Source organism: Carassius carassius, chromosome 12, assembly GCF_963082965.1.
Source record: "Carassius carassius chromosome 12, fCarCar2.1, whole genome shotgun sequence".
Lineage (NCBI taxonomy): Eukaryota > Metazoa > Chordata > Actinopteri > Cypriniformes > Cyprinidae > Carassius > Carassius carassius.
Window position 1 is genome coordinate 1539058 of NC_081766.1, and position 17032 is coordinate 1556089.

Here is a 17032-nt window from a genome sequence, read left to right on the forward strand (position 1 = left end):
AAGTTAAATGGTAAAATTGACACTCCATGGAGAGCTCGCTTAGGTCTGATAGACGGTGTTGGACCTGAATGGAGATCGCTGTACAAACCACCATTGCTGAAGAAGGTTGCAGACTTGCAGTGGAGAGTTTTACATACGCCTGTGGCTGTTAATTCTTTTATCTCTGTTTTAAACCCTGATGTTAATCATGACTGTCCTTTTTGCACTCTTCGTGAGACAGTTTTTCACTGTTTTATAGACTGTTGTCGTCTTGTGCCACTGTTCTCCATGCTGGAAGAGCTTTTTAAATTGTTTGGTGTAGTTTTTTCCAAACAATTGTTTATCTACAGGTATTCCCCAAAAAAGAGGGAGCAGTGTCAACTCTTTAATTTTATTTTGGGAAGAGCAAAGATGGCTGTGTATATGAGTAGATGAAATAAGGTTGAAGGATTTACAGATGATGATCCTGTTTTTGTATTTGTTAAAATGGTGAAATCACGTTTACGAATCGACTTTAATTACTACAGATTGATGAATGATTTGGGAAAGTTTTCCATTATTTGGTGTCACAAGGATGTGCTTTGCTCTATTGTAGAGAATGATCTCATTTTCAAGAGTGTGTTGATTTAATGTGATTTTATTTGATTAAATGTTGTTCTTACAACTGTTTTAATAAAGGAATTGTAAAATCTCAATCTCTCTCTCTCTCTCTCTCTCTCTCTATGTCTCTCTCCCTCCCTCCCTCCCTCCCTCTCTCTCTCTCTCTCTCTCTGTCTCTCTCTCTATGTCTCTCTCTCTCTCTCTCTCTCTCTCTCTCTCTCTCTCTCTCTCTCTCTCTCTCTGTCTCTCTCTCTCTCTCTCTCTCTCTGTGTCTCTCTCTCTATGTCTCTCTCCCTCTCTCTCTCTCTCTCTCTCTCTCTCCCTCTCTCTCTCTCTCTCTCTCTCTCTCTCTCTCTCTCTCTCTCTCTCTGTCTCTCTCTCTCTCTCTCTCTCTATGTCTCTCTCTCTCTCTCTCTCTCTCTCTCTCTCTCTCTCTCTCTGTCTCTCTCTCTATGTCTCTCTCCCTCCCTCCCTCCCTCTCTCTCTCTCTCTCTCTCTCTCTGTCTCTCTCTCTATGTCTCTCTCCCTCTCTCTCTCTCTCTCTCTCTCTCTCTCCCTCTCTCTCTCTCTCTCTCTCTCTCTCTCAGGTCCGGGAGGGGGTTTTGTGCTCCTCTTGGTCTCCAGCACGCTTTTGTCTCTGATCTCTCCAGTAGACGGAGAGACCGTCGTCTGTCTGCGCGTGTCTCCTGAGCCCATTCCTCCGTGCATTACCGTCGGAAACTGTTCGAGAGCAATTACAGCTTCATCTGTGGAGTTTAATTCATTTCATGTGACTGAAGTTCGAGCTGACTCGGATCGGATCGGCTCTTTCTCCGACAGAGGCACCGGAGAATCCGCTCTTTTGGTTCGGTTCGGTTCAGCTGATCTTCATCCGTGCATCCGGTGTGAACTCATACTCTGAGCTCTGACAACTTGAACAACTCCAGGTAAAAAGGAAACCTTCTCAAAACTATTGCTTGCGGATTAATACGCAGTAGCGGTTTTGCGGGATATCTGATTTATTTGATCTTTCAAATACGATTTTAAAAATACCAGATGTCTTTAATCTCATCCAAATCCAGTTGTTATCATGCTGTAAATTGTACTTGCATGACTTGATTGTCTGAATGTGGAAATCTGTTCTGTTTGAGCATATGCACATATGTGCAATGATAGTGAATGTTATTGCATCGTTTTTGTAGAAGATTTACTTTAGAAATCTAAAAAAGCCACAAGAAACTCTGACTGATGTCCAATGTATTTACGTTTAACATTTTTTTATTCAGCAGATGGTTGTATTCAAGGACAGAGAGAACATTGTAAACATTTTTATTTTTTTATCAAAAGAGTCATTATAGTATACTATGCATTTGAGTATGAGATGTAGATAACAAGCAGTAAACGTTATTATAAGAAATGTCGAAATCCACCATTGCATTGCAAGCCGCAAGATTTTGAAAGAAGAATGCATATGCTTGTAATTGTTTACTTAAGTTAAAATCAAAGTATAAGATATCCTGTTTTGCAGGTTGCTTTGGTTAAAAGCATCTACTAAATGCATAAATGTAATTAGAAGCTAGAGCAGAAGTGAAGATCAGAAAAGAATAGAAAGATAGAACAATACGGTAGAAGTTATTATAAGAAATCCCACTATTGCATTGCAAGTTGCAAGATATGGAACAAGGAATGCACGTACATTTTTAAAGTTAAAATCATAATATAAGAAATTTCCTCATTTGCAAGCAAACTGCTAAACACATACATGTAAATGTAATAGGATTAAATGCTACAACAGAAGAGAAAAGCAGAAAGATATGATAGGTAAAAATTGATAGCCTGAATGCACTGTAAGTCGCTTTGGATAAAAGCGTCTGCTAAATGCATACATTTAAATTTAATTTAATTTAAATATAGCACTAGTTATAAGAAATGCCAAAATTCAACCATTGCATTGCAAGTTGAAAGATATTGCAGAAAGAATGCATCCAAATATTTAAAAATAAAATCACAGCATAATATACTGTTGCAAGTTGCTTTAGATAAAAGCTTCTACTAAATGCATAAATGCAATAAGATTGATTAGTACACAAGCTAGAGCAGAAGTGAAATGCAGAAAAGAATTGACAGATAGAACAATGCAGTAAGAGTTATAGGAAATGCCAAAATCCCACTATTGCATTGCAAGTTACAAGATATTACAAGATATTACAAGACATGCAAGTCACCTTGGATAAAAGTGTCTGCCAAATGCAGAAACATACAGGTATGTAATAAAAACTGTCCACAAGCTAGAGCAGAAATGAAATGCCAAAATCCCTCCATTGCAATCAAGATATTAAACGTAAAAAAGAATTCATGCAAATGTTCACTTAAGCTACAATCAGATGCAATGATACACCATAAAAATATTCTTTCAAAATGTTTTTTGTGTGTGTGTGTGTGTGTGTTGCAATGTAATGTCCAAATTAACCAGTTTTTAGACAGAAATAGTTCCTGTTCTGATCAGCTGATCAGCTGGGTGCTGTAAATAATAAATAGATATCAGCTTATGAATGCTTTATAGAGAACAGAAGAGAGATATCAGTATCGGTGAGCATTAGTAAGTGTGCTCGACAGGCGGCTGCGGTTCTGAGCAAGAGGTGCAGACTTAGATCTCGTTCCCTGTGGCAGCCATGCTGAAATTGCTGGAGATCAAAAAGTCCCTGGCAGCTGCTGGCATTTATTATTCATCCCAGCACCTTTTCACAACCCTGCCGACCATGTAGAGGCTCTTCAGACCTGTACGACACACTGACCACAGTGCTGTGACATCATAATAACAGCTGCCCGGATTCTCCATCAGCATTTCCTTTGGGATTGTCTGCAATTTGTGATTTTTGGGTTTAAGCAAGGGCCTTAAATGGATCCTGTTCCCCCGTTAAGCCCAGGACGGGCTCCTGATCCTCCTGTAAGCCCAGGACGGGCTCCTGATCCTCTGTTTAGCCCAAGAAGGGCTCCTGTTCCCCCGTTAAGCCCAGGACGGGCTCCTGTTCCCCCGTTAAGCCCAGGATGGGCTCCTGATCCTCCTTTAAGCCCAGGACGGGCTCCTGATCCTCCGTTAAGCCCAGGACAGGCTCCAGATCATCCGTTAAGCCCAGGACGGGCTCCTGATCTTCCGTTAAGCCCAGGAAGGGCTCCTGATCTTCCGTTAAGCCCAGGACGGGCTCCTGATCCTCCTTTAAGCCCAGGACGGGCTCCTGAACCCCCGTTAAGCCCAGGACGGGCTCCTGAACCCCCGTTAAGCCCAGGAAGGGCTCCTGATCTTCCGTTAAGCCCAGGACGGGCTCCTGATCCCCCGTTAAGCCGAGGACGAGCTCCTGAACCCCCGTTAAGCCCAGGACGGGCTCCTGATCCTCCGTTAAGCCCAGGACGGGCTCCTGATCCTCCGTTAAGCCCAGGACAGGCTCCAGATCATCCGTTAAGCCCAGGACGGGCTCCTGATCTTCCGTTAAGCCCAGGAAGGGCTCCTGATCTTCCGTTAAGCCCAGGACGGGCTCCTGATCCTCCTTTAAGCCCAGGACGGGCTCCTGAACCCCCGTTAAGCCCAGGACGGGCTCCTGAACCCCCGTTAAGCCCAGGAAGGGCTCCTGATCTTCCGTTAAGCCCAGGACGGGCTCCTGATCCCCCGTTAAGCCGAGGACGAGCTCCTGAACCCCCGTTAAGCCCAGGACGGGCTCCTGAACCCCCGTTAAGCCCAGGACGGGCTCCTGATCCTCCGTTAAGCCCAGGACGGGCTCCTGATCCTCCGTTAAGCCCAGGAAGGGCTCCAGCCCCAGAGCTTACTCCAATGCCTGCTCCTCCAAAATTCCCACCCTCCCACCCACTCCTGCCTCCTCCTCCGCTGTCGTCTGGCTGCCCCTCTGCTCGCCCTCAGCCTACCATCATTGTGGTGCGAGCTCAGCGGGACCGCCATCCTCCAGCGACGCCTTGGTCGGCGTCTCCCTCACCTCCGCCTCCAGCCTCTGAGGCCTGGACTCCGCCTCGGCCCGTTGACCCGTCGGCTCCACCATGGCTCCTAGCTCCTTCCTCTCCGCCGTGGCCCGGCAGTCCGCAGGCTCTGCCTGGCTCCCTCGTCCCTCCGGCTCCGCCTTGGTCTGGCGTCGTCCATCCTATGCCTCGGGACTCCACTCCTCCGGCTTCGCCTCATCCCTCCGTCCCTCCGGCTCCGTCAGGCTCCTTCATCCCCTCGGCTACACCTCAGTCCTCGGTCACTCTGGCCTCACCGCGGCCTTCCGGATCCACATCGCCGCGTCAGTCACCAGAGCCATCTGTTCCGCCTAGGACCTCCGGCTCCTCCCCGTCACCCTGGCTCTCCGTCTCCGCCTCGGGCTCCTCCTCCACTTGCTCCGTTGCCGTGGGTCGAGTCCCTGGAGTCAGTGACCATTCCTCCTCCATGGCTCCTTCCACCGTCGGCCCCACCTTGGGCCGTTATGGCTGTGGCCTGGGTCCTGCTGGGTACCTCCTGCTTCACATCCTTCCTGTCTCCTCCCTGGCTCCTCCCTCCGTCATCTCCTCCCTGGCTCCTTCCTCTGTGGTCCCTGTCTGCTGGCCCCCTCCTGGGAGGCTGTCCTCCACCGGAACCTCCTCCCAAGTTCCCACCCACGCCTCCCTTTGTTGTTTCTACGGTGCGAGTGTGTGGTTTTGATTAGTTCCCAGGTGTGTCTAGTCATTTTCCCATGTGTTCCATGTCCCTGTTAATTTAGTCATGCCATCCACCTGTGTTTCCCCAATTATCCCTTCTATAAAAGCCTTGTCCTTTCAGTTCTGTTTTGTCGGGTCGACTCGTCTAAATGTCAACTTGTCTACTTGTCACCTGTTACTTGCCTCTTGCCACCTGTTATTTACGACTTACCTTGTTTATGTTTGATTTAATAAATCCTTGTTTCGTTTATCCCTCGGCTCCGTGTTCCTTCCAGCAGCATAAGCCGTGACAGCTGCTCTGGGTTTAAACAATCTGCTGTACTGATTGATTTATACCATTGTCCATCTGCATACTGGACTCTCTGCTAAAGAGCATAGACGAAGTTTAACTAAGCAAAAGAGAGCAAAATATCAAAGAATATTGTATGAAATTAATGATAAAACATTATAGCTTGTAAGTTTTATTTGTGCAAACAGCACATTTATTTAAAAAGAAAGTAAAAATCACAGAAACAAACACTTGTAACCTTGTGTGCACACACACGAGCGTCTCAAGAACACAGGACACGCACATGCATAATTAATTGTGTCTGGATGTGTGTGAGTTCACAGAAGGGTTTCTGGCAGCCTGCCAGACACACGTCAACAGAAACACGGTTCTTCCAGAACCTTTCAACTTTATTCAGTGGTTATTTTGTTATGCATTCACTCCTGAAGGGAGAATTCAACCAAAAAGGAAAATTCTGTCATTATTTACCCACCCTTATCTGCTGTCTTAAGCCATACGAGTTTCATTTGCAGAACACAAAAGTAGATATTTTAAAGAATGTTCACGCTGCTTTTTCCATGCAATAATAGCAAAAGAGGACAAGTTCCAAAAATGAAAAAACAAAAAAACAAACACCAAGTAAGTACCAAAAATGCTGCTTATAGTTTAATGTTAGATGTTAATATTTTGTTATTGGATTTAACCTAGCAAAGTGCATCTTAATTAATATATGCTATCTGAATGAGAATGAGAGCAGAAGATTTTCAGTCAATAGTGGCTTCGATTTCTGTCGTATAGATTATAAAGTCTTGAAATATACTGTCTTAAATGTCTTAAGGATACTTTTAGTAGCTTCAAGGCCTTTTTATTTTAACTACAGTTGAACAAATAAATAAGAAATGCTACATACAATGCATGAAGTGATAAAATGTATAAAACACTGTATATTTTTCACTGTGTAAATGAAATATATATTTCTTCTCATTACAAAGTGATTTAGTCAAAGCAGTGAGAGATTTTCTCTCTTGTTGTTTGATTATCAAAAGATCATTGTTAATATTATTACACGTGTTTTCTTTCTCAGCTGTTTGCTTTCACTTAAGGCCTAAATTACTGTGTTTACGAGGATACGAGGATGCACACATACAATTTTGTGTATTTAACTGTTCAAGGCTTATAAAGCGGCAAAAATAACATATATGAACACCGTCTTCATATGTGCTTGCCTGTCTGACAGCATTCACAGTTTTGTTTCTCAGACAACACGCACATATAACGGAATGAATTCTCTTTCACTGTGTTTCAATGGCTTAAAATCCCTTGTTTTTAAACCTTAATGCTTAAAAACACTTGCAAATAGTATTTTTTTTTGACCATGTAGCACAGCAATGACATGTGAACATGTAACCGGCATAGAGACAATAGTCCAAAACCTCTACCGGTTTATCGTGTCTACAGTACCTGTATATTGCCCACCCCTAATTTAATGGAAAGAGCAGCCTTTGTGCTTTGTAAAATAGAACATTCGTTTTTAGAACAACATGAGTGTGAGTAAAGGATGACTTTATTTTTGCATAAACTAACTCTTAAAATTATGTTTCTTATGTTGTCAAGCTGTGAAACTCTTTTTGGAATAGTTTTCTATTTTTAAGAAGATGAAATCAGCCCCATACAGTATTTCCTTGTAGAGGATCGTTGAGCACACATGCTGAATATCTGATAATGTTTGTCAAAGTTCATACTGGTTTAATTAGGCTGAACATCAGTTCATTAATACCTGCTGAATCACTGCTGTGGTGATGAACACAGTTACTACAAAAACGTTATAATAGCAACACCGTGGCAATCTCTGACAACATACTTGCAACTGCATAGCAGTTCCTTAGCGACCACACACACCTACCCACAACACCCTAGCAACTGCATAGCAACACCCTGGCAACCAACCACTCATATCAAGTCAAGTCATCTTTATGTAAATAGCACTTTATACAATACAGTTTATATCAAAGCAACTTTATAGTGTCAAACTAAAAATAGTTAATAATGCAAGACAACAATAGAAAACAGTCAATTGTTCAGTTAAAGTCAGTTCATTGATGAGTCAGTGATGTCATCATTCAGTTCAGCTCTCTTCCAATAGTGTATGTGCAATCAGTAAACCGTCCGAAACTAAGCAAGCCAAAGGCGACAGTGGCAAGGAATCAAAACACAAAAACAGAGAGAAAAAAAAAACTTTGGAAACCAAGCCCAGTCGGGGGGGGGGGGACCGGTTTTTCTCTGGCTGGACAAAACCAGCTTGGGTTGGTTTAATTCCAGGCAGCAACACAGGTCAGATTTAGCAGAGAACATGTCAGGTTCCTGTGGTCTTGTCCCAATGGCCATCTAGTTGATGAGGTCTTCACAGGGGATCTGTCTCTGGGACTCACCAAGTTGACATTGTCTTCGCTGACATTCGAGGCTGTGGAAGTCGTCTCTAGGTGCTGATCCACCATCTGGTCAGGATATGGACTGGATCTGGGTGGCTATGGTGACCTTGGAATAAGAATGAAACAGACTAAAATTAGCATAGATTATGTTGTTCTTATAGGTGTGGCAAGTACGTTGGGTGTTATGGGAAGTGTATACCAGATCCAGTTGACCTATTAATTGAAGCCGAACAATCCTTTAACAGATTTTAATTATAGAAATGTGATAGTGTGTTATGTGTATGCCAGGTTGAAGAAATGGGTCTTCAATCTAGATTTAAACTGAATGTGTCTGCCTCCCGAACAACACTTTCAAATTTATCAGTATGAAATTATTAGTCATCCTGTTTTTTATATGAACTTTGCATTCCATTAGTTTTGCAAATTGATATGTATCATAGGCTGCAAAGAAATATAGAGATGAGGGTCATCGGCATAACAGTGTAAACTAATTTTCCTGATGATATTTCCCAAGGGTAACATGTAAAGTGTGAAAAGCAGCGTCCCCAGTACTGAGCCTTGTGGTACTCCATACTGTACTTGTAATAGATATGATACCTATTCATTCACTGCAACGAATTAATGATGGTAAGATAAGTAAGATTTGAACCATGCCAATGCAATTCCACTAATGCCACCAAAATTTTGTAGTCTACTCAAAAGAATGTTGTCAAAAAATTGGGGTTGTCTCGGATGTTTGCCCAAAGACTATGAGCAGAAAACAAATGCACTAGTGTTTATCAGACAGCAGAATTTGGTCAGAGTTTGAAACACAGTTGAGCTGGTGGTCTAAAGCTCTAGAGGAGGCACATTTGAAAGCAGGAGACTTAAGCAAACGGCTCCATTTGCCTCACTTTAATCTCATTACTGTCTAGGAGAAACTGCTCAAACTGTACAGAGATCTCATTTGTGATTTTGCCTTCCTGTATGGGATTGTGAGTAATTGATGTTGCCCTGCTGGAGAGCGACTAGTTCAATAGAAGGCATGAAAGTTTGAAGCCTTTGATATCAGACTGGCCCAGACTGAGTGTTTGTGTCTGCAGAATATACAGTAAATGAGGTTTGGGAGTAGAAGTCTTTCCTAGGAACATTTGTCTTTTTCTTTAGTTGAACACCTTTATTTTTTGCTGCTTATGGTGCATATATACATTGCTGTGGGAATAAGGCTGTGAGTTTTGAACTAGATGTATCATGTAATAATTGGAAATTCAGTGTCTTTTTATAAGCAGCAAGAGCTATATTCACACATCATATCTTAGTGCTAAATAAACCATGAGCATGGAAAAACTTACACCATAACTAAAAGACATAAAAAGTCACTGTGGTTCCTCCAAAAAATCGTATGTATTGATTTTTTTTAAACATTAACCTTCTCTGGGACCACAGATGACAATTAGCCATGCTGCTTAAATCTATCACATTTAATTTAGATTTTATTGTTATTAATGTGTATTGTACCTGATTAAATAATAAATTATTAGAAAAGGAAATCTTTTAGCTTTACACAGTGCACTTCAAACTAGTTTGAAACCTTTTAAAGCCTGGGATAAGCAATTTCACCCTTGTAATTTTGAAAAAGCTTTACTATATATAATTGCATAAACTTTTTGATATGCATTTCATATTCATATGCATGTGCAATTAATTTGATATTTTTGAATCCTCCTTTTGTGTCTTCTATCTTTTAATGTGAATAAATAATTTTTAAAGCCAATTATTCTTTATTATTAACAAAAAATATATACATTTTATTTATTTTAATGGCATGTAAATGTGTTTCAGCACTGGACAGCTCCCAATTCACTCACTGCTGTCTCATTACTGAATATAATATCAGTTACTGTTCCTGGGGTTTCTGTAATGCTTTTTGATCTTTCTAATGTATTTATATGAATAACATACAATATATTTACATGTCAGATCTTCATTACTATTATTTCTGTAGAGCTGAGATTGATGTTTAGTGGTGTTTGCTAAGTCAAGCATCACTACATCTATTGTTCAGACATGAATTATTCCTCAAATCATGTGTCTTGCTAGTAAGTTTTGCATGGGTGAAACTTGATATTGATCTAATCTAATGTACTTGCTTTAACTCAATCATAAAAATATAAATGTAATTTATTATTATTATTTTCAGTGGAGGATATAAAGAAATTAATTTCTGCAAAACTACACCTCTGGGGTAAGTGAAAAACACTGCACTGAAACAATAGCAGTTAAGTATCCTTGGAGGTCTTTTACTCTGTATTGTTAATGACTTTCACTCATGAAAATCTAATTTCACAGGAAAAGAAACCTGCTATTATTCTCCTTCATCTCTCTCTTTAATCTTCTGTCGTTCTGTTGGTCAGCAGGAGGTCTTTCCCAGTCCCCCCGGTCGTCTTACATAGACATGTTATGGGCAGTTAAAGAGAGAGAGAGAGAGAAACAGTCAAACAAAGGAAGGCCCTACATTTCTCTGTGTTTATCATCCATTCTCCTTGCGTGAAAAACATCTGTCAACAGCACATTGACACAATCCTTGTATAAAATCATTGTAATGCTAGTTATTCTTTAAGTGTAACAATAATAATCAATAATATTGTCCAACAAGGCTTTTTTTATGTAATTATAATTATAAATATATTTGTAATAAAGCTTACTATTGTTTTCCATATAAAATCCTATTTTGTATTTGTGTGTGTGTGTGTGTGTGTGTGTGTGTGTGTATATATATATATATATATATATATACATATATATATATATATATATATATATATATATATAAACATAAATTAAACTGTAATTATTATTATTATTTTTTTGTCAGGTAATGTGTGAATTTGTGAATCTGGTTTTGTTCCAAATTATTTAATATGACTAAATTAGGTTGCACGAATGCTAGAAAATCATTAGTAAGATGTCTTTCAACATTATAAAACCCTATTTTGTACATTTATAAAAAATTATGTATTTTTCGATCTTTATGATATGGAATTAACTGATTACATGCTTAGTTTTTCAGCAGACCTTAAAAAGCTGCAGCAGAAATGTGTTAAACGTTGAGTCTTACCACCATTGAGTGTGAACCCGTGTCCATATGCAAAATACAATGGAGTGTTTTTTTTCCTCCATGGTTAGTTTGAGTCTCCCGGTATTCCGGAGTAACCATGGCAACCACACAGCCGGTTAACACTCGCATTGCCAGCAGGTTGACAGTCAGATGCTTGGCACCTGAGAACGCTGGCTATATTCATATGCTTCATATAGACAGCTATATTTGTTAGTTATCAGTGTGGATGATGACGATTAGCACGCAGCAGTCTATCATACTATCAGTCTGTCTGTCTGTCTGTGGATTAACCAGCTGACAAGCTTCATTATTTCATGTCTCCCCTCCTTTAGAGATGATTCTTGTCTTTAGGTTTTGTGCTTGGCTGTGCTAAAGTACTACAGTAATTGACCATGAAGCGCTTATGACCACTGGTGAGACTGTGATCTGTTTGTTTCTCTGTAAAGATGCCTGACACAGTTCTCTGTGTTGAATTGGCACCAGCTGAGTTGTGTTGAATTTCATATTAGGCTGTGTTTATAGGAATGTGTCCCATGCAAAAAAAAAAAAAAACAAGTTTTAAAATATATATTGCATTCGTATACATGTTTTATTTTATGTTTACTTTAATTTAGTCTATTATTATTATTTTACAAATTGCTTTGTTCTTGGGTCTATACTTTTTTTTGTTTAATATTGTAAAGCATCGTGCTTCATTCATGAGAAGCAAGCAAAACAATACAAAAATAACAATTAAAAGAATTCAAATAATCAAAAATGTTGTCAAATAACATTTATTTTAAATAATAATGTTTAATAATAATTATAAAAATTATTTTAAATAACCTTACAACTGTTTTTGCTATTAAAATAAAAATGTTCGTTAATTTTTTGTACTGTTTTTGTTTTTAATTACACTGAAAAAAATTTTGTCAGGTTATATGTAATTCAAATTATCATTATTTGATATTAATATATCAGCTTGAATAACAGCATATTGACAGTTTTTACAAAATATATACATATCTGCTTGCTCTCCATTAGATGTCTTTGCTGTCTACAGTAGATATATCAGAGAGATGTGTGGTTTGTCTTTGCTGTGGGTGGTTTTGACTCCCACAGACTTTCTTGGATGTAAAATGTCAGCGCTGCTCCAGAACCGGATTAGATTTAAACTGGATTGAATATGCGAGTCGCTTCATTCTGATGTATGTGTATTCTCGAAGCATCCTGAGTTATGTTACTAATCTGACTTCTCTGCTGAGCTGTGGAGCTACCAAAACCCACTATAAGTTTCTCAGCATGCTTGTGAGTCAGCACGCTTTCAATGACAGCTCTATAGAAATTTAACATGCCAACTTTTGATACGCCAAACTTTTTTAAGCTGTTTTAAGAAAATAATGCCTCTTAGGTTGTCGTCCCACTTTAACGTAGCAGAGATCGTAGTCCCAAGAAACATTTTCAATGTCCGGACCATTAATAGTCAATGGCAGAACAGCATTTGTCCTCCGTCTGAAATCAAACACCATTTCCTTTGTTTTAAGGACATTCAACTTCAACTTATGAGTACAAGTCCAAACAGTGTAGAAACCTCCCTTCTATTTGTCATTATTATTGCACTGATTTACAATGTGAAACACTATCATTAGTGTATACAGAAAACAATAGTGGTGACAGTACAGATCCTTGTGGGGCCCCAACACTGATTGTCTTGGGACTTGAAAATATACTATTAATTTGAACTACTTGTATTCTGTTCTGCAAAAAAAAAAACAAATCCAAAAAGCAAGGGAGTGTTAAATCGACAATTGCTTTCATTTATTCATTTAAGTTTAACTGGAATAATTGTATAAAATGTTGATTTATAGTCTACAAAAAGGAAGTATTGGGTGCTTCAAGGTGTTGCAAAATTTTATGGATACACAGAGCCACAGCATCGTCAACCAACCTATTAGCCTTATAGGTGACAGATTTTAGAAATTAGATGTACCAATCACTGGTCTGTAATCATCTAAGCAACCAATATTCAACTTTTTTGCCACTGGAATGATAATAGCTGCTTTAAAACATGCTGGAACTCTACATACTCTTAACAGTTTCTTTGAAACTGTGATGCCTTTTATTTTTCAGGATTCTTTGATGAATAGAAAGTTCAAAAGAACAGCATTTATTTGAAATAGAAAACTTTTGTAACATAATTTCCTTCGCTGTTACTTTTGTTCTATTTAATGCATCCTTGCTGAATAAAAGTACTAACTATTTAAAAAATAAAATCACTGACCCCAAACTTTTGAACAGTATTGTATAAGTTGGTTTAAATCGGCTCTTTAAAATATTTAATATAGAAAATTAAATTTGCCTCTGTAGAGTTTGATGGCATTTTGAGCTCTGAAGTATCCTGAGGGGTGTGGGCTTCCAGGCTGTTTGTTGTTTTAATGTCTCAGCCCTCTTTGCATCTGAAGAGGCATTGGAGTGGAGTGAAATGCTCATTAATGCTCATTATCTCTCATTATTTTCTCTCAGATGTGTTGATGAGCTGCACGAGTCCTTTAGAGTTACACAAAGAGGCAGAAAAACAAACTCTCTGACCCATCAGTGAAACTCCAGAGTGAGACTTCAGAGAGATCCTAGTGAGCCGCTTTCCTGCATACTGTCTGTAGAGGAGTGGAACCTCATGAAACGACCTGCATATGTTGCTATGCTAAGGATGCAGTAATCAAATTTGCATGAAAACACACTGATTAGCAACATGCAATATTTGTGTTTATGGTGTACTTTTATGCATATTTGCATGTCACTTAGCAACATGCAATATTTGTGTTTATGGTGTATTTTTATGCATATTTGCATGTCACTTAGCAACATGCAATAATTGTGTTTATGGTGTATTTTTATGCATATTTGCATGTTTCTTAGCAACATGCAATAATTAATAATGGTGTATTTTTCTGCATATTTGCATGTTTCTTAGCAACATGCAATAATTGATAATGGTGTATTTTTATGCATATTTGCATGTCACTTAGCAACATGCAATAATTGTGTTTATGGTGTATTTTTATGCATATTTGCATGTTTCTTAGCAACATGCAATAATTAATAATGGTGTATTTTTCTGCATATTTGCATGTTTCTTAGCAACATGCAATAATTGATAATGGTGTATTTTTATGCATATTTGCATGTTTCTTAGCAACATGCAATAATTGATTATGGTGTATTTTTATGCATATTTGCATGTTTCTTAGCAACATGCAATAATTGATAATGGTGTATTTTTATGCATATTTGCATGTTTCTTAGCAACATGCAATAATTGATAATGGTGTATTTTTATGCATATTTGCATGTCACTTAGCAACATGCAATAATTGATTATGGTGTATTTTTATGCACATTTGCATGTTTCTTAGCAACATGCAATAATTAATAATGGTGTATTTTTCTGCATATTTGCATGTTTCTTAGCAACATGCAATAATTGATAATGGTGTATTTTTATGCATATTTATATGTCACTTAGCAACATGCATTAATTGTGTTTATGGTATATTTTTATGCATATTTGCATGTTTCTTAGCAACATGCAATAATTGATTATGGTGTATTTTTATGCATATTTGCATGTTTCTTAGCAACATGCAATAATTGATAATGGTGTATTTTTATGCATATTTGCATGTTTCTTAGCAACATGCAATAATTGATAATGGTGTATTTTTATGCATATTTATATGTCACTTAGCAACATGCATTAATTGTGTTTATGGTATATTTTTATGCATATTTGCATGTTTCTTAGCAACATGCAATAATTAATAATGGTGTATTTTTCTGCATATTTGCATGTTTCTTAGCAACATGCAATAATTGATTATGGTGTATTTTTATGCACATTTGCATGTCACTTAGCAACATGCATTAATTGTGTTTATGGTATATTTTTATGCATATTTGCATGTTTCTTAGCAACATGCAATAATTGATTATGGTGTATTTTTATGCATATTTGCATGTCACTTAGCAACATGCATTAATTGTGTTTATGGTATATTTTTATGCATATTTGCATGTTTCTTAGCAACATGCAATAATTGTGTTTATGGTATATTTTTATGCATATTTGCATGTCACTTAGCAACATGCAATAATTGTGTTTATGGTGTATTGTATGCATATTTGCATGTTACTTAACAATATTGAAATAATAGTGTTGACTAAGTATGCTGTAATCTAATTTGCTTAAAAATACACTGTAAGCACAAATATTGGGTAAAATAATGCACTTTTGATTGAACCAGTTTTATTATTATTTATATACTATTATTGTAATTGTTATATGTTCTTTTCATCATAGTTTTATTTTATGTGCTTGTAATTTTTATTAGTTTTTGTTATGTTTTTATTCAACTTTATTTTAGTTTTAGTAATTTTAGATCATTAGTATTATTTATACTGTTTAAGTATTTATTAATGTTTTGAATTATTGAAATCTTTTGATTTTACTTTTAGTTGTAACAATTTTGGTATATGCTATCTATAAAATAAAACAAGTTTTTGTTATTTGAAATAAAAAACTATGTAAAAAACAAAACAATAAAAATGACAAAAACACAGGAAAATAACTATAACTTGAACTGAAATGAAAATGTAAAATGCAAAAATAAGCTATAATAGTAACTCAAAAACACCAGATTTTTGTTTACATTTGTAGAACTGGATTGAAATGTTGATAATTAAGAATGTCTTAAATGAATAAATAAATAGATACATAAATGAAAAACATCTAATTGAATGCATTTTGCACATGCAATAGTTTCAGAAGAAATGTTTTAGGTTTACAGAGTCGTTTCATTCGGTTTGAAGTTTAGATTTCAGCCCACAGACTGGTTTCTCTTCATGACTTTCTGTGTTTTAAACCTGCTGATTTCCCAGAAGCTGGAGTCCTCACATCCACCCATTCCCTCAGACAAACCGGCACTGAGCGCAGACAAACACCGACGGCATGAAGCAGTGGCGACACAGAGCGAGCGATCCAGCGGCTGCCAATTACTGCAGCCACAGCGTCCAGCATCAGTGTCAGCCACGTCTCGCTTTGATGAAGTCACACGGGGAGCGAGCCCCTGGCACTGCGTTTGAGCAGCCTGGAAAACACAGACGCTGATCTAATCAGAAAATGCCAAGTGGAATTAAGAGCCGCTGAATTAATCACCGACATTAGACATGCAAAGCACATTTGGGATTTTTCTTGGCTTGACAATGAGAGTTTAACTAGTCTGAGCACACAGATTGGCTGGTGGGTTGTCTTTATTCATGACTGCTTTGAGAAACTGTCAGTCATGTCCGACTTCAAACCAACTCGGTGCCGTTAACTTTAACTAAAAAAATAAGATTAACCACTATGGGGATAGTTAAGCATAAAGTTTGGTAGACTCTGTAGTTTAAGAACCATCCACCACTAATCATAGTTGGTTTATCTGAGATGCATGATTCCACATTTATAGACTAGTGAGGAAGAAAGTCAAATAACTGTTTCAGCGGACAAACGAGACTGTCCCAGAATCATTCACTGATTCATTTGTTGTGTAATAAAACCAAAACTGCTTATCACTTTATTTTGCTTAAGTTACATTAGCGTCCAAACGTTGCGGCTAATCTTTCAAAAACCTTATTCAGCCCATGTTTCTAAAAGAAGTCTCTTCTTGCCAAAACTGCACTTATTTGGTCAATAATACAGTACAAACTGTGAAATATTATTACAATTTAAAATAAGTGCTTTCTAGGTGAATATGTTGTAAAATGTAAGTTGCTCAAAATGCATTCTTGATAAAAAATAAAATAAAATCCAACTGACCCAAAGTTTTGAACATTAGGTGTATAGAAATGTTTTTTCTAATTGAATTTCATGTAAATGTGTGATAAAATGTTTTAAGATAAACATTAAATATTATATTAAATGGTTGTGTTGAAACTTTTTCCTAGATGTGCATTTTTTTTTTCTTTCTTTTTTTACTAAATAAT

At 37.8% G+C, this 17032-nt stretch overlaps 1 protein-coding gene across 1 annotated transcript in view; it reads left to right on the plus strand.

Moving 5' to 3' along the window:
* The first annotated feature begins 1288 nt into the window (after positions 1 to 1288).
* Positions 1289 to 17032, plus strand: part of LOC132155359 (neurocan core protein-like) — a 74187-nt gene continuing 58443 nt past the window's right edge. Inside the window, exon 1 of the mRNA XM_059564236.1 lies at positions 1289 to 1505. The gene's annotated coding sequence lies outside the window, so the exon portion shown is untranslated. The remainder of the gene's footprint in view (positions 1506 to 17032) is intronic.